Consider the following 22,477-nt stretch of genomic DNA (forward strand, 5'->3'; position numbering starts at 1 on the left):
TTTACCGGTTGCTGTTTTCACCTTGACCATAATCACCCGAAAAGCTGTGGGATAAACAAACAAACAAACAAACAAACAAACAAAATAACTCGTTCCCTCCGATAAAACAACAACAACAAAATACCCTCCTCAGAAAAAAAAGGTTGATCCCGCCTTTCCAATTTCTGAGGCTTTGGCAAGCCCAGGTGGCCAGGCCTGGACTTGGTCTCTGGGAGGGGGCCTGACCGTCCATCCACAGAGTGAGCGGGGTTGGGAGTGGGGGTTAGGGGCGGGGGGGGGTGGGGGGGGGAGCAGCGGGCGTGGGCGCGGTGTCGATCATGTGGACAGGCCAGGACGTCATCTTTGGCTGTGGATTACAGAATTTGGGTGGACTGGGGCAGGGGCCGAAGAGCCCGCCCCGCCCTCTGCTGGTCGAGAAGCATCAATGCAAGCCCCCCTCCTGCAAACGCCTGTGGGGAAAGCACAGACAGGTGACTGGACTTCCCCATTTCTGGCTCGACCCGAGGCGGGAAGGACGTGCAGGGGGCGTTGTCTTTGAGAAGGCAGGGACTGAAGGGTGTTCATGGATGGCGACGGACCGTTCAAAGCAAGGAGTGTCCGTGCGTGACTGCGGATGTACACGCACAGACGCACACACAAACTCCCACACCCACACCCACACCCACACACCTATCCCTCCCGCCTCCAATCCCCCCTCCCCCCGCGTCCCCCGACACACACACACACACACACACACACACACACACACACACACGGGAGCACAAGATCCCGCTAACAAGATATCTGCCGAGTGAGGCACGCCTAGGAGATTTTCCGTGGCTTTGTTTCCTTTTGGCCTGTCCTGGGTCCACGGGAGCCTGTCTAAGTATGTATTGTCCCCTCTTCCACCGAGAAAAAACGGCGATGCCGTCCCGCAAGGCGTGGAGACAGAGCCCTGCAGGCCTCCTTGGGCACCTGCCCTGTCTCCCAAGTCCTCCCCCAAGCCCCGTGAGTCGCTTGTGCGGGCCAGTGGCGCCCTCTCCTGGTCCTGCAGCGCCAATGCAAGCCTCCTCTCCTCAACTTGAGGCCCAACCGGTGACGTCGGTGCTGGGGGCGGCTGATTGGTGGAGCGGGCAGCTGATTTGGCTCCTCCCACCAGCTCTGGGGCTATAAAAGAACGCAGGGCCTTCTTTGCAGAGCTTCTCAGCCCTAGGCTTGTGGTCGTGGTCGTCGTCCTCGTTCTCCAAGGGAGCTTTCAGGAGAGAGGTCTCGCCAAGACCCGGTCCCGGGACATAGAAGCCGCGAGAGCACCTGGCTAGAGCCTGGCTGGGCTGCTGATCCACTGAACGCTGTCTCGGTGTCATTTCTTCTTCACCGACCCGTCCACACCCTTGGGAACCCCTGGGCCTGGACCCCAACCTCTGGGAGAGCCCCGGCGCCGCGCGGGAAGGAAGTGAAGGACCGGCGTGCCTCCGCACGGGCTCGATCCGAGGCTGATTCGGGGCCCGCCATGGCCGACAAAATCCACATGTCACTGGACGACATCATTCGGCTGGACCGGAGCCAGCGGGACGGCCATGGCCGGGGCCGCGGCCGCGGCCGCGGCGGGGCCGGGGCCGGGGACCGAGGCGGGGACCCAGGCTGGGACCGAGGCCGGGCCGGCTCCCAGGGAGGCCGCGGCGGGGGCAGGGACCGAGGCAGGGCCGGCTCCCAGGGAGGCCCCCGCGGTGGCGGAGCGCAGGCCGCCGCCGCCGCCCCCGCCGCCCCCGCCCCCGAGAGCTGGGGCGGCGGGCCGTTCCGGAACAGGGCGGCCCTCGGCCGAGGCAGGAACCGGCCGGCGCCCTACAGCAGGCCGAGACAGCTTCCCGACCAGTGGCACCACGACCGCTTCCGCAGGGCCTTCGGCAGGGGCGCCGGCCTGATGACCGGGGGGAAGCTGCTGCTGTCCAACCTGGACTTCGGAGTGTCCGACGCGGACATCCAGCAGCTGTTTGCGGAGTTCGGGCCTCTGAAGCACGCCGCTGTCCATTACGACCGCTCTGGCCGCAGCCTGGGAACAGCCCACGTGCACTTTGAGCGCAAGGCAGACGCCCTGGAAGCCAGGAAGCAGTACAACGGCGTCCCTTTGGATGGCCGTCCCCTCCACATCCAGATCCTCACCTCGAAGATAGTCACGCAGCCCAGGCCGGTACCGAGTGTCAACAGAGGCTGGGTGGCTACAAACCGAGGATCTGGAGGCTTCGGCGGCGGCGGCGGCGGCGGCGGCACTCAGGGCCGCTCCCGCGGAGGCAACCTGCGTACAGGCAGGCGCACTGGCCGCCATTCAGAGCCACAGATCTCGGCGGAGGAGTTGGACTCCCAGCTGGACGCTTACAACTCGATGAGGGGCCCCAAGCGGTTGGACGCCAAGCAGGACGCTTACAGCGCGATGAGGGGCACCCAGCAGTTGGACGCCCAAAAGGGCGCTTACAACTCGATGAGGGACACCAAAAGGATGGACGCCCACCTGGGCGCTTACCGTGCCATGAGGGACACCAAAAAGTTGGACGCCCAGAAGCACGCTTACAGCTCCATGAGGGACACCGTGGAGTTGGACTCCCAGCTGGACGCTGACAGCGCGATGAAGGACGCCGAGGACTTGGACGCCCTGCTGGACGATGACGATGCGATGATGGACACCAGCTAAAGCTCCAGCAAGTCAGTGTGCGCCAGGATGGCCGGGGACCTGGGGCCAATGATGGAGTTGTTTCTTCTGTTTGGAAATAGGATTTAAAACTCCTGGAAAGATTTTTCGTTAACTTGTATTTTATTCAAGAACTCTGAAAAAGACCTGTTTTGTGCCGAGTCATTTTCGGGATTCATTTTACCGGTTGCTGTTTTCACCTTGACCATAATCACCCGAAAAGCTGTGGGATAAACAAACAAACAAACAAACAAACAAACAAACAAAATAACTCGTTCCCTCCGATAAAACAACAACAACAAAATACCCTCCTCAGAAAAAAAAGGTTGATCCCGCCTTTCCAATTTCTGAGGCTTTGGCAAGCCCAGGTGGCCAGGCCTGGACTTGGTCTCTGGGAGGGGGCCTGACCGTCCATCCACAGAGTGAGCGGGGTTGGGAGTGGGGGTTAGGGGCGGGGGGGGGGGGGAGCAGCGGGCGTGGGCGCGGTGTCGATCATGTGGACAGGCCAGGACGTCATCTTTGGCTGTGGATTACAGAATTTGGGTGGACTGGGGCAGGGGCCGAAGAGCCCGCCCCGCCCTCTGCTGGTCGAGAAGCATCAATGCAAGCCCCCCTCCTGCAAACGCCTGTGGGGAAAGCACAGACAGGTGACTGGACTTCCCCATTTCTGGCTCGACCCGAGGCGGGAAGGACGTGCAGGGGGCGTTGTCTTTGAGAAGGCAGGGACTGAAGGGTGTTCATGGATGGCGACGGACCGTTCAAAGCAAGGAGTGTCCGTGCGTGACTGCGGATGTACACGCACAGACGCACACACAAACTCCCACACCCACAGCCACACCCACACACCTATCCCTCCCGCCTCCAATCCCCCCTCCCCCCGCGTCCCCCGACACACACACACACACACACACACACACACACACACACACACACACGGGAGCACAAGATCCCGCTAACAAGATATCTGCCGAGTGAGGCACGCCTAGGAGATTTTCCGTGGCTTTGTTTCCTTTTGGCCTGTCCTGGGTCCACGGGAGCCTGTCTAAGTATGTATTGTCCCCTCTTCCACCGAGAAAAAAACGGCGATGCCGTCCCGCAAGGCGTGGAGACAGAGCCCTGCAGGCCTCCTTGGGCACCTGCCCTGTCTCCCAAGTCCTCCCCCAAGCCCCGTGAGTCGCTTGTGCGGGCCAGTGGCGCCCTCTCCTGGTCCTGCAGCGCCAATGCAAGCCTCCTCTCCTCAACTTGAGGCCCAACCGGTGACGTCGGTGCTGGGGGCGGCTGATTGGTCGAGCGGGCAGCTGATTTGGCTCCTCCCACCAGCTCTGGGGCTATAAAAGAACGCAGGGCCTTCTTTGCAGAGCTTCTCAGCCCTAGGCTTGTGGTCGTGGTCGTCGTCCTCGTTCTCCAAGGGAGCTTTCAGGAGAGAGGTCTCGCCAAGACCCGGTCCCGGGACATAGAAGCCGCGAGAGCACCTGGCTAGAGCCTGGCTGGGCTGCTGATCCACTGAACGCTGTCTCGGTGTCATTTCTTCTTCACCGACCCGTCCACACCCTTGGGAACCCCTGGGCCTGGACCCCAACCTCTGGGAGAGCCCCGGCGCCGCGCGGGAAGGAAGTGAAGGACCGGCGTGCCTCCGCACGGGCTCGATCCGAGGCTGATTCGGGGCCCGCCATGGCCGACAAAATCCACATGTCACTGGACGACATCATTCGGCTGGACCGGAGCCAGCGGGACGGCCATGGCCGGGGCCGCGGCCGCGGCCGCGGCGGGGCCGGGGCCGGGGACCGAGGCGGGGACCCAGGCTGGGACCGAGGCCGGGCCGGCTCCCAGGGAGGCCGCGGCGGGGGCAGGGACCGAGGCAGGGCCGGCTCCCAGGGAGGCCCCCGCGGTGGCGGAGCGCAGGCCGCCGCCGCCGCCGCCGCCGCCCCCGCCCCCGAGAGCTGGGGCGGCGGGCCGTTCCGGAACAGGGCGGCCCTCGGCCGAGGCAGGAACCGGCCGGCGCCCTACAGCAGGCCGAGACAGCTTCCCGACCAGTGGCACCACGACCGCTTCCGCAGGGCCTTCGGCAGGGGCGCCGGCCTGATGACCGGGGGGAAGCTGCTGCTGTCCAACCTGGACTTCGGAGTGTCCGACGCGGACATCCAGCAGCTGTTTGCGGAGTTCGGGCCTCTGAAGCACGCCGCTGTCCATTACGACCGCTCTGGCCGCAGCCTGGGAACAGCCCACGTGCACTTTGAGCGCAAGGCAGACGCCCTGGAAGCCAGGAAGCAGTACAACGGCGTCCCTTTGGATGGCCGTCCCCTCCACATCCAGATCCTCACCTCGAAGATAGTCACGCAGCCCAGGCCGGTACCGAGTGTCAACAGAGGCTGGGTGGCTACAAACCGAGGATCTGGAGGCTTCGGCGGCGGCGGCGGCGGCGGCGGCACTCAGGGCCGCTCCCGCGGAGGCAACCTGCGTACAGGCAGGCGCACTGGCCGCCATTCAGAGCCACAGATCTCGGCGGAGGAGTTGGACTCCCAGCTGGACGCTTACAACTCGATGAGGGGCCCCAAGCGGTTGGACGCCAAGCAGGACGCTTACAGCGCGATGAGGGGCACCCAGCAGTTGGACGCCCAAAAGGGCGCTTACAACTCGATGAGGGACACCAAAAGGATGGACGCCCACCTGGGCGCTTACCATGCCATGAGGGACACCAAAAAGTTGGACGCCCAGAAGCACGCTTACAGCTCCATGAGGGACACCGTGGAGTTGGACTCCCAGCTGGACGCTGACAGCGCGATGAAGGACGCCGAGGACTTGGACGCCCTGCTGGACGATGACGATGCGATGATGGACACCAGCTAAAGCTCCAGCAAGTCAGTGTGCGCCAGGATGGCCGGGGACCTGGGGCCAATGATGGAGTTGTTTCTTCTGTTTGGAAATAGGATTTAAAACTCCTGGAAAGATTTTTCGTTAACTTGTATTTTATTCAAGAACTCTGAAAAAGACCTGTTTTGTGCCGAGTCATTTTCGGGATTCATTTTACCGGTTGCTGTTTTCACCTTGACCATAATCACCCGAAAAGCTGTGGGATAAACAAACAAACAAACAAACAAACAAACAAAATAACTCGTTCCCTCCGATAAAACAACAACAACAAAATACCCTCCTCAGAAAAAAAAGGTTGATCCCGCCTTTCCAATTTCTGAGGCTTTGGCAAGCCCAGGTGGCCAGGCCTGGACTTGGTCTCTGGGAGGGGGCCTGACCGTCCATCCACAGAGTGAGCGGGGTTGGGAGTGGGGGTTAGGGGCGGGGGGGGTGGGGGGGGGGAGCAGCGGGCGTGGGCGCGGTGTCGATCATGTGGACAGGCCAGGACGTCATCTTTGGCTGTGGATTACAGAATTTGGGTGGACTGGGGCAGGGGCCGAAGAGCCCGCCCCGCCCTCTGCTGGTCGAGAAGCATCAATGCAAGCCCCCCTCCTGCAAACGCCTGTGGGGAAAGCACAGACAGGTGACTGGACTTCCCCATTTCTGGCTCGACCCGAGGCGGGAAGGACGTGCAGGGGGCGTTGTCTTTGAGAAGGCAGGGACTGAAGGGTGTTCATGGATGGCGACGGACCGTTCAAAGCAAGGAGTGTCCGTGCGTGACTGCGGATGTACACGCACAGACGCACACACAAACTCCCACACCCACACCCACACCCACACACCTATCCCTCCCGCCTCCAATCCCCCCTCCCCCCGCGTCCCCCGACACACACACACACACACACACACACACACACACACACACACACGGGAGCACAAGATCCCGCTAACAAGATATCTGCCGAGTGAGGCACGCCTAGGAGATTTTCCGTGGCTTTGTTTCCTTTTGGCCTGTCCTGGGTCCACGGGAGCCTGTCTAAGTATGTATTGTCCCCTCTTCCACCGAGAAAAAACGGCGATGCCGTCCCGCAAGGCGTGGAGACAGAGCCCTGCAGGCCTCCTTGGGCACCTGCCCTGTCTCCCAAGTCCTCCCCCAAGCCCCGTGAGTCGCTTGTGCGGGCCAGTGGCGCCCTCTCCTGGTCCTGCAGCGCCAATGCAAGCCTCCTCTCCTCAACTTGAGGCCCAACCGGTGACGTCGGTGCTGGGGGCGGCTGATTGGTCGAGCGGGCAGCTGATTTGGCTCCTCCCACCAGCTCTGGGGCTATAAAAGAACGCAGGGCCTTCTTTGCAGAGCTTCTCAGCCCTAGGCTTGTGGTCGTGGTCGTCGTCCTCGTTCTCCAAGGGAGCTTTCAGGAGAGAGGTCTCGCCAAGACCCGGTCCCGGGACATAGAAGCCGCGAGAGCACCTGGCTAGAGCCTGGCTGGGCTGCTGATCCACTGAACGCTGTCTCGGTGTCATTTCTTCTTCACCGACCCGTCCACACCCTTGGGAACCCCTGGGCCTGGACCCCAACCTCTGGGAGAGCCCCGGCGCCGCGCGGGAAGGAAGTGAAGGACCGGCGTGCCTCCGCACGGGCTCGATCCGAGGCTGATTCGGGGCCCGCCATGGCCGACAAAATCCACATGTCACTGGACGACATCATTCGGCTGGACCGGAGCCAGCGGGACGGCCATGGCCGGGGCCGCGGCCGCGGCCGCGGCGGGGCCGGGGCCGGGGACCGAGGCGGGGACCCAGGCTGGGACCGAGGCCGGGCCGGCTCCCAGGGAGGCCGCGGCGGGGGCAGGGACCGAGGCAGGGCCGGCTCCCAGGGAGGCCCCCGCGGTGGCGGAGCGCAGGCCGCCGCCGCCGCCCCCGCCGCCCCCGCCCCCGAGAGCTGGGGCGGCGGGCCGTTCCGGAACAGGGCGGCCCTCGGCCGAGGCAGGAACCGGCCGGCGCCCTACAGCAGGCCGAGACAGCTTCCCGACCAGTGGCACCACGACCGCTTCCGCAGGGCCTTCGGCAGGGGCGCCGGCCTGATGACCGGGGGGAAGCTGCTGCTGTCCAACCTGGACTTCGGAGTGTCCGACGCGGACATCCAGCAGCTGTTTGCGGAGTTCGGGCCTCTGAAGCACGCCGCTGTCCATTACGACCGCTCTGGCCGCAGCCTGGGAACAGCCCACGTGCACTTTGAGCGCAAGGCAGACGCCCTGGAAGCCAGGAAGCAGTACAACGGCGTCCCTTTGGATGGCCGTCCCCTCCACATCCAGATCCTCACCTCGAAGATAGTCACGCAGCCCAGGCCGGTACCGAGTGTCAACAGAGGCTGGGTGGCTACAAACCGAGGATCTGGAGGCTTCGGCGGCGGCGGCGGCGGCGGCGGCACTCAGGGCCGCTCCCGCGGAGGCAACCTGCGTACAGGCAGGCGCACTGGCCGCCATTCAGAGCCACAGATCTCGGCGGAGGAGTTGGACTCCCAGCTGGACGCTTACAACTCGATGAGGGGCCCCAAGCGGTTGGACGCCAAGCAGGACGCTTACAGCGCGATGAGGGGCACCCAGCAGTTGGACGCCCAAAAGGGCGCTTACAACTCGATGAGGGACACCAAAAGGATGGACGCCCACCTGGGCGCTTACCATGCCATGAGGGACACCAAAAAGTTGGACGCCCAGAAGCACGCTTACAGCTCCATGAGGGACACCGTGGAGTTGGACTCCCAGCTGGACGCTGACAGCGCGATGAAGGACGCCGAGGACTTGGACGCCCTGCTGGACGATGACGATGCGATGATGGACACCAGCTAAAGCTCCAGCAAGTCAGTGTGCGCCAGGATGGCCGGGGACCTGGGGCCAATGATGGAGTTGTTTCTTCTGTTTGGAAATAGGATTTAAAACTCCTGGAAAGATTTTTCGTTAACTTGTATTTTATTCAAGAACTCTGAAAAAGACCTGTTTTGTGCCGAGTCATTTTCGGGATTCATTTTACCGGTTGCTGTTTTCACCTTGACCATAATCACCCGAAAAGCTGTGGGATAAACAAACAAACAAACAAACAAACAAACAAACAAAATAACTCGTTCCCTCCGATAAAACAACAACAACAAAATACCCTCCTCAGAAAAAAAAGGTTGATCCCGCCTTTCCAATTTCTGAGGCTTTGGCAAGCCCAGGTGGCCAGGCCTGGACTTGGTCTCTGGGAGGGGGCCTGACCGTCCATCCACAGAGTGAGCGGGGTTGGGAGTGGGGGTTAGGGGCGGGGGGGGGGGGGGAGCAGCGGGCGTGGGCGCGGTGTCGATCATGTGGACAGGCCAGGACGTCATCTTTGGCTGTGGATTACAGAATTTGGGTGGACTGGGGCAGGGGCCGAAGAGCCCGCCCCGCCCTCTGCTGGTCGAGAAGCATCAATGCAAGCCCCCCTCCTGCAAACGCCTGTGGGGAAAGCACAGACAGGTGACTGGACTTCCCCATTTCTGGCTCGACCCGAGGCGGGAAGGACGTGCAGGGGGCGTTGTCTTTGAGAAGGCAGGGACTGAAGGGTGTTCATGGATGGCGACGGACCGTTCAAAGCAAGGAGTGTCCGTGCGTGACTGCGGATGTACACGCACAGACGCACACACAAACTCCCACACCCACACCCACACCCACACACCTATCCCTCCCGCCTCCAATCCCCCCTCCCCCCGCGTCCCCCGACACACACACACACACACACACACACACACACACACACACACGGGAGCACAAGATCCCGCTAACAAGATATCTGCCGAGTGAGGCACGCCTAGGAGATTTTCCGTGGCTTTGTTTCCTTTTGGCCTGTCCTGGGTCCACGGGAGCCTGTCTAAGTATGTATTGTCCCCTCTTCCACCGAGAAAAAACGGCGATGCCGTCCCGCAAGGCGTGGAGACAGAGCCCTGCAGGCCTCCTTGGGCACCTGCCCTGTCTCCCAAGTCCTCCCCCAAGCCCCGTGAGTCGCTTGTGCGGGCCAGTGGCGCCCTCTCCTGGTCCTGCAGCGCCAATGCAAGCCTCCTCTCCTCAACTTGAGGCCCAACCGGTGACGTCGGTGCTGGGGGCGGCTGATTGGTCGAGCGGGCAGCTGATTTGGCTCCTCCCACCAGCTCTGGGGCTATAAAAGAACGCAGGGCCTTCTTTGCAGAGCTTCTCAGCCCTAGGCTTGTGGTCGTGGTCGTCGTCCTCGTTCTCCAAGGGAGCTTTCAGGAGAGAGGTCTCGCCAAGACCCGGTCCCGGGACATAGAAGCCGCGAGAGCACCTGGCTAGAGCCTGGCTGGGCTGCTGATCCACTGAACGCTGTCTCGGTGTCATTTCTTCTTCACCGACCCGTCCACACCCTTGGGAACCCCTGGGCCTGGACCCCAACCTCTGGGAGAGCCCCGGCGCCGCGCGGGAAGGAAGTGAAGGACCGGCGTGCCTCCGCACGGGCTCGATCCGAGGCTGATTCGGGGCCCGCCATGGCCGACAAAATCCACATGTCACTGGACGACATCATTCGGCTGGACCGGAGCCAGCGGGACGGCCATGGCCGGGGCCGCGGCCGCGGCCGCGGCGGGGCCGGGGCCGGGGACCGAGGCGGGGACCCAGGCTGGGACCGAGGCCGGGCCGGCTCCCAGGGAGGCCGCGGCGGGGGCAGGGACCGAGGCAGGGCCGGCTCCCAGGGAGGCCCCCGCGGTGGCGGAGCGCAGGCCGCCGCCGCCGCCCCCCGCCGCCCCCGCCCCCGAGAGCTGGGGCGGCGGGCCGTTCCGGAACAGGGCGGCCCTCGGCCGAGGCAGGAACCGGCCGGCGCCCTACAGCAGGCCGAGACAGCTTCCCGACCAGTGGCACCACGACCGCTTCCGCAGGGCCTTCGGCAGGGGCGCCGGCCTGATGACCGGGGGGAAGCTGCTGCTGTCCAACCTGGACTTCGGAGTGTCCGACGCGGACATCCAGCAGCTGTTTGCGGAGTTCGGGCCTCTGAAGCACGCCGCTGTCCATTACGACCGCTCTGGCCGCAGCCTGGGAACAGCCCACGTGCACTTTGAGCGCAAGGCAGACGCCCTGGAAGCCAGGAAGCAGTACAACGGCGTCCCTTTGGATGGCCGTCCCCTCCACATCCAGATCCTCACCTCGAAGATAGTCACGCAGCCCAGGCCGGTACCGAGTGTCAACAGAGGCTGGGTGGCTACAAACCGAGGATCTGGAGGCTTCGGCGGCGGCGGCGGCGGCGGCGGCACTCAGGGCCGCTCCCGCGGAGGCAACCTGCGTACAGGCAGGCGCACTGGCCGCCATTCAGAGCCACAGATCTCGGCGGAGGAGTTGGACTCCCAGCTGGACGCTTACAACTCGATGAGGGGCCCCAAGCGGTTGGACGCCAAGCAGGACGCTTACAGCGCGATGAGGGGCACCCAGCAGTTGGACGCCCAAAAGGGCGCTTACAACTCGATGAGGGACACCAAAAGGATGGACGCCCACCTGGGCGCTTACCGTGCCATGAGGGACACCAAAAAGTTGGACGCCCAGAAGCACGCTTACAGCTCCATGAGGGACACCGTGGAGTTGGACTCCCAGCTGGACGCTGACAGCGCGATGAAGGACGCCGAGGACTTGGACGCCCTGCTGGACGATGACGATGCGATGATGGACACCAGCTAAAGCTCCAGCAAGTCAGTGTGCGCCAGGATGGCCGGGGACCTGGGGCCAATGATGGAGTTGTTTCTTCTGTTTGGAAATAGGATTTAAAACTCCTGGAAAGATTTTTCGTTAACTTGTATTTTATTCAAGAACTCTGAAAAAGACCTGTTTTGTGCCGAGTCATTTTCGGGATTCATTTTACCGGTTGCTGTTTTCACCTTGACCATAATCACCCGAAAAGCTGTGGGATAAACAAACAAACAAACAAACAAACAAACAAAATAACTCGTTCCCTCCGATAAAACAACAACAACAAAATACCCTCCTCAGAAAAAAAAGGTTGATCCCGCCTTTCCAATTTCTGAGGCTTTGGCAAGCCCAGGTGGCCAGGCCTGGACTTGGTCTCTGGGAGGGGGCCTGACCGTCCATCCACAGAGTGAGCGGGGTTGGGAGTGGGGGTTAGGGGCGGGGGGGGGGGGGAGCAGCGGGCGTGGGCGCGGTGTCGATCATGTGGACAGGCCAGGACGTCATCTTTGGCTGTGGATTACAGAATTTGGGTGGACTGGGGCAGGGGCCGAAGAGCCCGCCCCGCCCTCTGCTGGTCGAGAAGCATCAATGCAAGCCCCCCTCCTGCAAACGCCTGTGGGGAAAGCACAGACAGGTGACTGGACTTCCCCATTTCTGGCTCGACCCGAGGCGGGAAGGACGTGCAGGGGGCGTTGTCTTTGAGAAGGCAGGGACTGAAGGGTGTTCATGGATGGCGACGGACCGTTCAAAGCAAGGAGTGTCCGTGCGTGACTGCGGATGTACACGCACAGACGCACACACAAACTCCCACACCCACACCCACACCCACACACCTATCCCTCCCGCCTCCAATCCCCCCTCCCCCCGCGTCCCCCGACACACACACACACACACACACACACACACACACACACACGGGAGCACAAGATCCCGCTAACAAGATATCTGCCGAGTGAGGCACGCCTAGGAGATTTTCCGTGGCTTTGTTTCCTTTTGGCCTGTCCTGGGTCCACGGGAGCCTGTCTAAGTATGTATTGTCCCCTCTTCCACCGAGAAAAAACGGCGATGCCGTCCCGCAAGGCGTGGAGACAGAGCCCTGCAGGCCTCCTTGGGCACCTGCCCTGTCTCCCAAGTCCTCCCCCAAGCCCCGTGAGTCGCTTGTGCGGGCCAGTGGCGCCCTCTCCTGGTCCTGCAGCGCCAATGCAAGCCTCCTCTCCTCAACTTGAGGCCCAACCGGTGACGTCGGTGCTGGGGGCGGCTGATTGGTCGAGCGGGCAGCTGATTTGGCTCCTCCCACCAGCTCTGGGGCTATAAAAGAACGCAGGGCCTTCTTTGCAGAGCTTCTCAGCCCTAGGCTTGTGGTCGTGGTCGTCGTCCTCGTTCTCCAAGGGAGCTTTCAGGAGAGAGGTCTCGCCAAGACCCGGTCCCGGGACATAGAAGCCGCGAGAGCACCTGGCTAGAGCCTGGCTGGGCTGCTGATCCACTGAACGCTGTCTCGGTGTCATTTCTTCTTCACCGACCCGTCCACACCCTTGGGAACCCCTGGGCCTGGACCCCAACCTCTGGGAGAGCCCCGGCGCCGCGCGGGAAGGAAGTGAAGGACCGGCGTGCCTCCGCACGGGCTCGATCCGAGGCTGATTCGGGGCCCGCCATGGCCGACAAAATCCACATGTCACTGGACGACATCATTCGGCTGGACCGGAGCCAGCGGGACGGCCATGGCCGGGGCCGCGGCCGCGGCCGCGGCGGGGCCGGGGCCGGGGACCGAGGCGGGGACCCAGGCTGGGACCGAGGCCGGGCCGGCTCCCAGGGAGGCCGCGGCGGGGGCAGGGACCGAGGCAGGGCCGGCTCCCAGGGAGGCCCCCGCGGTGGCGGAGCGCAGGCCGCCGCCGCCGCCCCCGCCGCCCCCGCCCCCGAGAGCTGGGGCGGCGGGCCGTTCCGGAACAGGGCGGCCCTCGGCCGAGGCAGGAACCGGCCGGCGCCCTACAGCAGGCCGAGACAGCTTCCCGACCAGTGGCACCACGACCGCTTCCGCAGGGCCTTCGGCAGGGGCGCCGGCCTGATGACCGGGGGGAAGCTGCTGCTGTCCAACCTGGACTTCGGAGTGTCCGACGCGGACATCCAGCAGCTGTTTGCGGAGTTCGGGCCTCTGAAGCACGCCGCTGTCCATTACGACCGCTCTGGCCGCAGCCTGGGAACAGCCCACGTGCACTTTGAGCGCAAGGCAGACGCCCTGGAAGCCAGGAAGCAGTACAACGGCGTCCCTTTGGATGGCCGTCCCCTCCACATCCAGATCCTCACCTCGAAGATAGTCACGCAGCCCAGGCCGGTACCGAGTGTCAACAGAGGCTGGGTGGCTACAAACCGAGGATCTGGAGGCTTCGGCGGCGGCGGCGGCACTCAGGGCCGCTCCCGCGGAGGCAACCTGCTTACAGGCAGGCGCACTGGCCGCCATTCAAGTGGGTGTTGTATCTTGACAAATGGTTTTTCTGCATCTATCGATAGGATCATATGATTTTTACCTTTTCTGTTGTTAATTTTGTGTAGTTCATTGACTGATTTGCCCCTGAAAAGAACCCTACTTGATAGTAATGTACTGTTTTTTGGATGTACTGCTGTGTTTGATTTGCTGGTACTTTGTTTAGGGTTTTTGCATCTGTATTCATCACAGATAATGGTCCGTAGTTTTCTTTCTTTGCCAGGTTCTGGTATCAGGGTTAAGTTGGCCTCATAGGAAGTGTCGCCTCTTCTTCAATTTTCTGGAAGAGTTGAGAAGCACAGGCTTTAAATGTTCCTTTAACTCTTGGTGGAATTCACTGGGGAAGCCATCTGGTCCCGGACTTTGGCTTTTTGGGAGGTTTTTATGGTTGTTTCAATTTCCTCGCTGCTGATTGGTCAATTTAGATTTTCTAATTCTTCCTGATTTAGTTGAGCTCTTATCTCCCCCCTCACCCCCTTTCCCTCTGAGGTTTGGTGGTCTGTCCCCTGTCTCTGGATCTATTTTTGTTCATCAGTTTATGTTGTTCATTATATTCCACAAATTAGTGATATCATGTGATATTTATCTTTCTGTGACTGGTTTATTTTGCTTAGCATAATGCTCTTCATGTCCCTCCATGCTGTTGCAAATGCTAAAAGTTCCTTCTGTTTTATAGCAGCGTAGTATTCCATTGTGTAGATGTACCACAGTTTTCTAATCCACTCATCTGCTGATGGGCACTTAGGCTGTTTCCAAATCTTAGCTATGTTAAATTGTGCTGCTGTGAACATATGTCCTTTCTGATTTTTTGGGATATATTTCTAGAAGTGGGATCACTGGGTCAAATGGGAGTTCCATTTTTAATTTTTTGAGGAAACTCCATACTGTTTTCCACAGTGGCTGTTCTAGTCTGCATTCCCACCAGCAGTGCACAAGGGTTCCTTTTTCTCCACATCCTCACCAGCACTTGTCGTTTGTTGATTTATTGATGATGACCATTCTGACAGGTGTGAGATGGTATCTCATTGATGTTTTGATTTGCATCTCGGATGATTAGTGACTTTGAGCATTTTTCATATGTCTCTCGGCCTTCTGTATGTTCTCTTTCGAAAAGTGTCTATTTAAGTCCTTTGCCCATTTTTTTTTATTGGATTGTTTATCTTCTGTTTTTTAAGTTGTATGAGTTCCCTGTAAATTTTGGCGATTAGGTTCTTATCGGATATAACATTGGCAAATATGTTCTCCCATGCAGTGGGCTTTCTTATTGTTTTGTGGATGGTTTCTTTTGCTGTGCAGAAGCTTTTTATTTTGATGTAGTCCCATTTGTTGATTTTCTTCTTAGTTTCCTTTGCCCTAGGAGCTGTATTGGTAAACATATGGCTATGACATATGCCTGAGATTTTGCTGCCTATTCTTCTAAGATTTTTATTGTTTCTCATCTTACATTTAAGTCCTTTAGCCATTTTGAGTTTGTTTTTGTGTATGGTGTAAATTAGTGGTCTAGTTTCATTTTTTTGCATGTATCTGTCCAGTTTTCCCAGCACCATTTATTGAAGAGACTGTCTTGATTGCATTGTTTGTTCTTGATTTCATTGTAACATCTGTCAAATATTAATTGAGCATAATAGCTTGGGTGTATTTCTGGATTCTCTGTTCTGTTCCATTGGTCTATATGTCTGTTCTTGTGCCAGCACCAGGCAGTTTTGAGAACTGTAGCTTGGTAATATAGTTTGATATCTGGTATTGTGATCCCTTCAACTTTCTTCTTCTTTCTCAGGATTGCTGTGGCTATTTGAGAAATTATTTTATTCCATATGAATTTTTGGAGCATTTGTTCTAGGTCTGTGAAATATGCCATTGTTATTTTAATGGGGATTGCATTGAATCTATAAATTGCTTTGGGTAGTATAGATATTTTAATGATGCTGATTCTACCAGTCCATGAACATGGTATATTCTTCCATTTGTTTATGTCTTCCTCTCTCTCTTTTTTCAATGTCCTGTAGTTTTCCGAGTACTGGTCTTTCACCTCCTTAGTTAAGTTTATTCCTAGGTATCTTAATTTTTTTGGTGCAATGATAAATGGGATTGTGTTTTTAGTTTCTTTTTTTTTTTTTAGCTCATTATCGTTGTTGAAAAAATCTATAGATTTCTGGGTGTTAATTTTATATCCTGCTACATTGCTGAACTCATTTATTCAGTCTAGTACTTTTTTGATGGAGTCTTTCTATGTACAATATCATGTCATGTGAGAATAATGACTGTTTTAATTCTTCTTTTCCAATATACATGCCTTTTATTTCTTCTTCTTGTCTGACCGCTATGGCTCACTAGTTCACTCTTAATCTCAATTACATGCTTCATTTCCAGGATTTTTGATTATTTCTTTTTTTAAAGTTTCAATGTCCTTGTTTTGTTCATTGATTTGTTTCTTAAGTGCGCTGAATTGCCTCTCTGCACTGAATTGCCTCTCAACGAGCTATGCACATTGCCCTCCTCATTTATATCCCATGTTCCCAGGTGTTCCACCCTGCTCACTGGATATTTTCCATTTTCTTTCTGGTCATCTTCGTTACTGCGGTTCTTTTTGGTGTTTGCTGTCCTCGTTTCCTTATGCACTTATTTCTGAAGAGCTCTTTCTGCTGTTTCCCAGGAGATGCATTGAATCGCAAGATTTTTACCTCTGTGGTCTCCCAGTGCTGAAAAGACTCAGCTTCCCTAAAAGTTCATCTGTGCCGCCTGGTTTGTTTTGCCCTCACCTTAATGGCGACCCCTGACCTCCATGGGGTCCCACCCCAAGCACCCCTCTCGGGGATCAGTCACAGAGGAAAACAGGATTCTACCGCAGCAGCTCTTGGTTTACAGATCATATGCTCCTCAGCTGACTCCCAGGTAATGGGAGAGGAGTTTTGGGAGCTCAGGCAGCAGCCAGGCTCTGTGGTTTCGTTTCTTTGTCTGAGACCCACCTCCCAGCTCCACAGTGTGAGCTGCATGGGAGAACCCCGTGCTCTGCCAGGCGTCTGCCCACTCAGACACTGTCACTCTCTCGCTGCTTGCAGCTCGCCCTGCTGGGACGTCCCCCACCACCACCACCAAAGGAATTTCCTGCTGCTGCCAGTTTCCTCCCCTCTCCCAGCTGAGCCCCCCACTAGTTCCCCACAGGTCTGTGGGCCACCTGTGTTTTTCTCTGTTCTCATCTCCCCATTCATTCCTGGGAGCCCACCTTTAGACGTTTCAGTGTGCAGGTCTCTCAGTCATGCCTCTGTGTTGAGCAGGGATTTCTTTATGGAATTATATATTCTTAACTTGTTGATATTTCAGGGGGAGGGAAAACATGCACCCTTCCACCCCCTTCCACCGAGGTCACTCCAAAAAGATGATATTAAAACAAACACACTCGCCCTAACCAGTTTGGCTCAGTGGATAGAGCGTCAGCCTGGGGACTGGAGGGTCCCGGGTTTGATTCCAGTCAAGGGCATGTGCCTTGGTTTCGGGCATATCCCCAGTGGTGTGCGTGTAGGAGGCAGCTGATTGATGTTTCTCTCTCATTGATGTTTCTAACTCTCTGTCCCTCTCCCTTATTCTCTATAATAAATAAATAAATATATTTAAATACACACAAACACACACACACACACACACACACAAATGCGCTTATTCACCCCCACAGCAGATCCCATTCATTTATTTTTTGTTTCCTTAAAATTTGTTACATTTACTAAACTGTCATATTTGATTCCCAATTCATGTTATGCAGCCTTCATCTTTCACTTCCAGAAATTTCTAGGGAACTGACAGGCCTAAGGCAGGTGCCCTGGCTGAGTTATAAATGATGAGGTCAGAGCTATACACGTTGCCCTCCTTAACTGTCCCAGATTTCTCCTTCACTGGATAGAGCCCCATGCATTACAATGCTGACACAGCGATGAGGTCAGCAGCACGCACATACTGAGAACAGGGGTCCGCGGGCGTCAGGGTGACTCCTTCAGGGAGCACAGGAAACCAGAGGACACCCTACCGCCTGTGGCCACAGAAGGCCATAGCGAGAACCAGCAACAGGCAGGGGGCATGCAGACAGGGCACAGGAGTCAGCTGTTGTTTTTGGTTCACAAAGACCTGACATTGGATTATCCGGGTTCCCTGTGGTCAGATTCCATTAGTCTCTTAACTCCTGAGCTTTGGCGTCAGCCTCCCATTGACAATTCCATAGATGGTCCAGGAAGAATCTTCCCAGAACATAAAGTGTCTGCCTGTGGGAGGTCACCAGGCTGAGGACAAGCAGTGAGAGATGTGCCAGCTCCTCAAAGCAGAGATGCTGGAAGAGCCTTCTGGCCGCAGAGTGGTCACAGGTTGGGCGCAGGAGTGACCACAGAGTGCAGGGACCAGCTGGAGGGGGAAAGCTGTCTTCACCCTTCACTGACGTGGAACATCACCGAGGTCTCCCCAGGTCGGGCCCTAATGTGCAGCCTTTTTGGAGGCAGGACCTCGGAGAGTCTTGGGAAGCATTTCTGCCTGACGTGAAGCCGCAGCTCCATCTTGGATGGCTGCGAGCAGACCTTCCAGGTCCCAGTTTCTATGGCTGCTGCTTGGCTGCTGTTGTTGCCAGGCCATTGCTCATCTTTGTGCTGCTGCCTCCTCTCTGGCACATGCTCTCGCTCTTGAGCCCAGGAAGCAACCGCTGTCGGAGTCAGCACAGCCTGGAAGCAAGACACAAAAATACAAGTGAAAGTGGGAAGCAGGGCTTGCTGCTCCCTCTCCCCTTGTCCACAGTTCAGTTCACTTGAGAGGTCAGAACACACAGAGCAGAGATGCAGGAAACGGGGAAATGAGATGGGATTTCAAAAAGGAGAGACAATGGTGTGAGAGCCCCCAGATCTGAATACACTCTGAGAAGCAAGCGCTGAGGCCACCTGTGTGAGGTTGGGGTGAGAAAGCAGTAAAAAGATGAGCTAGAGACTCATTTCCCCGTCCTCGCTCCATATAAGAATTTTAAGACAGTAACAGTCAGTCCAACTTGGTACCCATTAGGGGCACCGGAGGCAGCCTCACATTTGCGTGGACCTTTGGTTTGCGGTCCGTGCTGTGCAGTTTCATCCATAAGCTGTAAGTAGGAGCATCTGCTGTAGGTGACATGGAGACCAGAACCAGGATCTGCATCCCCAGAGGGTGTGTATTTTGTGGGCATTGGTTCCTGGGTCACAGCCCATGACAGAGGCTGGTGAGCGGGGAGCGCTGCAGGGCCCCTGCAGAGGGCAGAGGGCAGGGCCCACCCTGCAGGAGGGTGGTGCTGGGTGGCGCTGCATGAGCATGTGCATCGGGGAGAGCCACCTGGGTCATGTGGGAGGTCACAAGGTGAGGGGACCGCAGGACACAGGGAGACACCTGGAAGCTGCCCTTAGCCCTGAAGCTCAGCACAGGCGCCCCCCCCACCCCCACAGCCAGAGCCCCAGGTGCTATGACAGCGCCTGCCCTGTGGGAGCGGAGGCAGCCCATGCTCTCAGATTGTTGTTAAAGCTTTACTCTAGTGCAGTGGTTCTCAACCTTCTGGCCCTTTAAATACAGTTCCTCATGTTGTGACCCAACCATAAAATTATTTTCGTTGCCACTTCATAACTGTTATGAATTGTTATGTAAATATCTGATATGCAGGATGGTCTTAGGCGACCCCTGTGAAAGGGTCGTTCGACCGCCAAAGAGGTCGTGACCCCCAGGTTGAGAACCGCTGCTCTAGTGTGTCTGCTTATATCACTTAATAATTAAATAATTAGATTGACGCGCAGAGATCTCCATGCGTGTCGGTGGGAATTAGAAAGTCAGCAGCGTACCTGATAGCTCAACAACTGACCTCTCCAGTGCGGGAATTCGCCAGCAGGTTGCCCGCAGATGAAATGGTCACATGTTGCCGTTCTTCTCTCTGTCGGTGGCCTGCCATACGCTACTGCACATTTAACCTTGATGGGTTTTAAAGTCATGGGAAACAATTTTTGTAAAATTCTTAAAAATGGAGAGAGAGAGAGAGAGAGAGAGAGAGAGAGAAAGATGGTAAGATAGAGGTGAGAAAAATAGAGCTAAATATAAAATAGCGATCCATCCCATTGGTTGTGTTTCTTGGGTGACCCTAAGTCATCCGTAGCTCTTGATCCCAATCTCTGCTCAGCTGTCTGCCTTCTCTGGCCCTTTCCAGGGTCCTGCTCTGTGGGACAATCTCTGACTCCTTGTGGGGCAGAGGGAAGCCTGGGCTCTGGGTCCCACAGAGACCTTCAGGGTCATAGTCACAAGGAAGAAAAAGGTCAGGAACACAAGCGTCACTGCAGACCTGCCGTCCTCCCTCCCCCTCCCCCCTCCCCCACAAGCTCAGTCTCAGCGCCGGCTCCCACAGGGCATGGCACATGGTCTCAGCACAGGCTGAGGAGGCCCTGGAAGACGCTGTTACTGGGGGGAAGGTGTATGGATTGACTTTCTATCCAGGTCTGACAAGCATTTGGAAGCCCTGGAGACACAGGCAGGAGCCTGAGATCCCATGGGGCCCCGTTTGTTCACTGGCAGGTCTCACAGCTACTTGGGAGGTCAGATGACACCCACCAGCCTGTTCCCCAGGGGCACATGCAGGTCACAGCCCAGGCCAGGCCCGTACTCACCTGCCTGTCAGCCTCGGGGCTGCCTCCCACCCTCTCTCCTTGTAGACTCCATCAGCTCCTCCTGCTTCACAAGGACAAGGTTCCTGTGCTAAACCTCCCTCCTGCCCCTTCGCAGGCGCAGGCAGTTCTCCTGACACACAGAAGGGTTATTCCAGGCTGTTGCTCCATTCGTGTCTTTCCTCACAGGTCCCCTCGCTTTGCTGAAATCTCCCCTCCTTCCTCCGGGAAGCATGTTTCCCTGAAGACCTGGGAGGGCGCTCATTCCGTTTGGGAAACAGTCACCTCAGAGACACTGGGAGTTGGGACTGTGAACTAGGACGTCTACTCAGGTTCATTCTCTTGTAACGTTTTATACTTTTCACTGTCAACTTCCTCAGGTTTATCCTTAGCATTTCCTGTTGACATGGTGGCACATGGCCCTGCTGTTGTGACAATGCTGACAGCACATTGGTAATGCAGTCACTCCGCCTGGGTTTGCATCACAGCATCCGGATTGGACACCTCAGGCCACAGCACCTCTCAGCATGTCCTGGACTCAGGCCTGGGCTTGATGGATCTGCCTGATGTCACCAGGGCAGTCCCCACGGGAACATTTCCTCTCTCAGAGTGAGGGAGTCCTGCTCGTGCACAACATGAACGTAGCAAGAATCGGAGCGCGAAATGCATCTGATCCTTGAAATGGAGTCAAGGATGTGACATCTCAGAACATGGGGCCCCAGGAACAGCAGGTGCGATGAGAACCTGCCAGCAGGAGGCCCTGCTGAGCTGATGGACTTGCCCGGAGGAGCAGCAGGTGCCTGTTCAGCTTGGGGAGCGGGCGGGCTGGCATCTCTGGGGCAGAAAAGCCTACGGCACTCCATACTCCCCGGCTGGCTCCCATCCAAGCCCTAACCAGGCCCGACTCTGCTGAGTTGCCAGGTCAGCGGAGATGGGGCGCATTCAGGGTGGAAGATAAAGGAGGCGGCATCTGGGACCCCTAAGAGTCCTGCCTGGCCTCCAGGCCCCTCAACCCTTTGCCCCACTCTGAGCTGGTGCTCCCCCTGCACCCCACCCCCTCCCTGGGACCAGATCTCTCGCTGAGCCATTTAACTGTCCCCTCCCCCCACACACACACATTCTGAGCTTGCAAAGGAGCAGGAGGGCACCTCCTAGTGAGTGGGATTCCCTGGGTAGCACGAGAGGGGGTGCCCTCCCCAACGGGAAAGGAAGGAGTCCCCTAGGGAGGGTAGAAGGGGAGGGGCAGCCCGGGGCCTTTTGTGGGGGGCTGTGGGGTTCTGTTAGCAGGTGGGGGTACCTCCCTCCTCAGCAGGGAAAGTGTTCAGTTCCCCTTGTTTCTGGGCACTGGGTCCCCAGAGAAGCGCTGGGGCTTCCACCTGGCCAGATGGGTAAGAGACACCCTCTAACCGAGGGGTGCCCTCTGCAAGTCAGGCGACACGTTTTCCTGACTGGGGGCACTGGTCTGGGGGTGATGAGGAAAAAGACATTTTTTGGGAGGTGGGGGCTAGCAATCTGAATCTGTGCCAGTAACCTCATGCACACTCCTGAGAGCCTATAATTAAGTCACTGCCCCCTCTTAATTATCTGGTCCTGCAAGCCGCTCTGCTGACGTGGGTGTCTGGTCCGTCCTTGGTTCCTCCCATGCCAGGTGTCTTCTGGTTATCTGAGCTGTGCTGTGCTCAAGGCTGCAAGCTTTCTGCAGGATCTCCACTAAGCACAATAAGTCTTTCTCTGCCCCGTTTTATTCTCTTTAACGCTTCCAGTGTAGAGAGAGAAATCTCACTGTCCAGGCGGTTCAGGATCTGGATCTTAGAGGCCTCAGAACCAGCAGTGCTGCTTAAATAAAGGCTCTTTCCTGAACCTCACAGTGTCTAATGCTCACTTCCGCGCCAGTTTCATAAATGCCACATTCCACAGCAGGGGACCCGCGAGGCCAAGCAGGGACACTCAACAGGGTGGGAAGTGGGGTGGGGGGTGGGGTTGGAGGAAGTATCAGGATGGCAGGAGGGGCTGGCAGTGCCTGCAATGGTCAGCACAGTCCCTGAAGAACATCCCAGGGCTGGGGTGGATTGCTGGGAAATTCCTCTGGAACAAGACCCTGGGGCACCCGGGGTGCGGCCCCAGGCATGGGGGCTGGTGGGGGGGCGGGGAGGCCATCTCTGGG

At 57.7% G+C, this 22,477-nt stretch overlaps 4 pseudogenes; all 4 read left to right on the forward strand.

Moving 5' to 3' along the window:
* The first annotated feature begins 1,489 nt into the window (after positions 1-1,489).
* LOC138993233 (THO complex subunit 4 pseudogene) lies at positions 1,490-2,353 on the forward strand (annotated as a pseudogene).
* A 1,980-nt stretch (positions 2,354-4,333) lies between these two features.
* On the forward strand, positions 4,334-5,197 carry LOC138993234 (THO complex subunit 4 pseudogene; annotated as a pseudogene).
* A 1,979-nt stretch (positions 5,198-7,176) lies between these two features.
* On the forward strand, positions 7,177-8,040 carry LOC138993285 (THO complex subunit 4 pseudogene; annotated as a pseudogene).
* Positions 8,041-10,016: 1,976 nt separating this feature from the next.
* On the forward strand, positions 10,017-10,881 carry LOC138993254 (THO complex subunit 4 pseudogene; annotated as a pseudogene).
* Positions 10,882-22,477: the final 11,596 nt, after the last annotated feature.

This window comes from Myotis yumanensis, unplaced genomic scaffold (assembly GCF_028538775.1).
Source record: "Myotis yumanensis isolate MYYU_CA2020_CCGP unplaced genomic scaffold, mMyoYum1.0.hap1 SCAF_15, whole genome shotgun sequence".
NCBI classification, from domain to species: Eukaryota; Metazoa; Chordata; class Mammalia; order Chiroptera; family Vespertilionidae; genus Myotis; species Myotis yumanensis.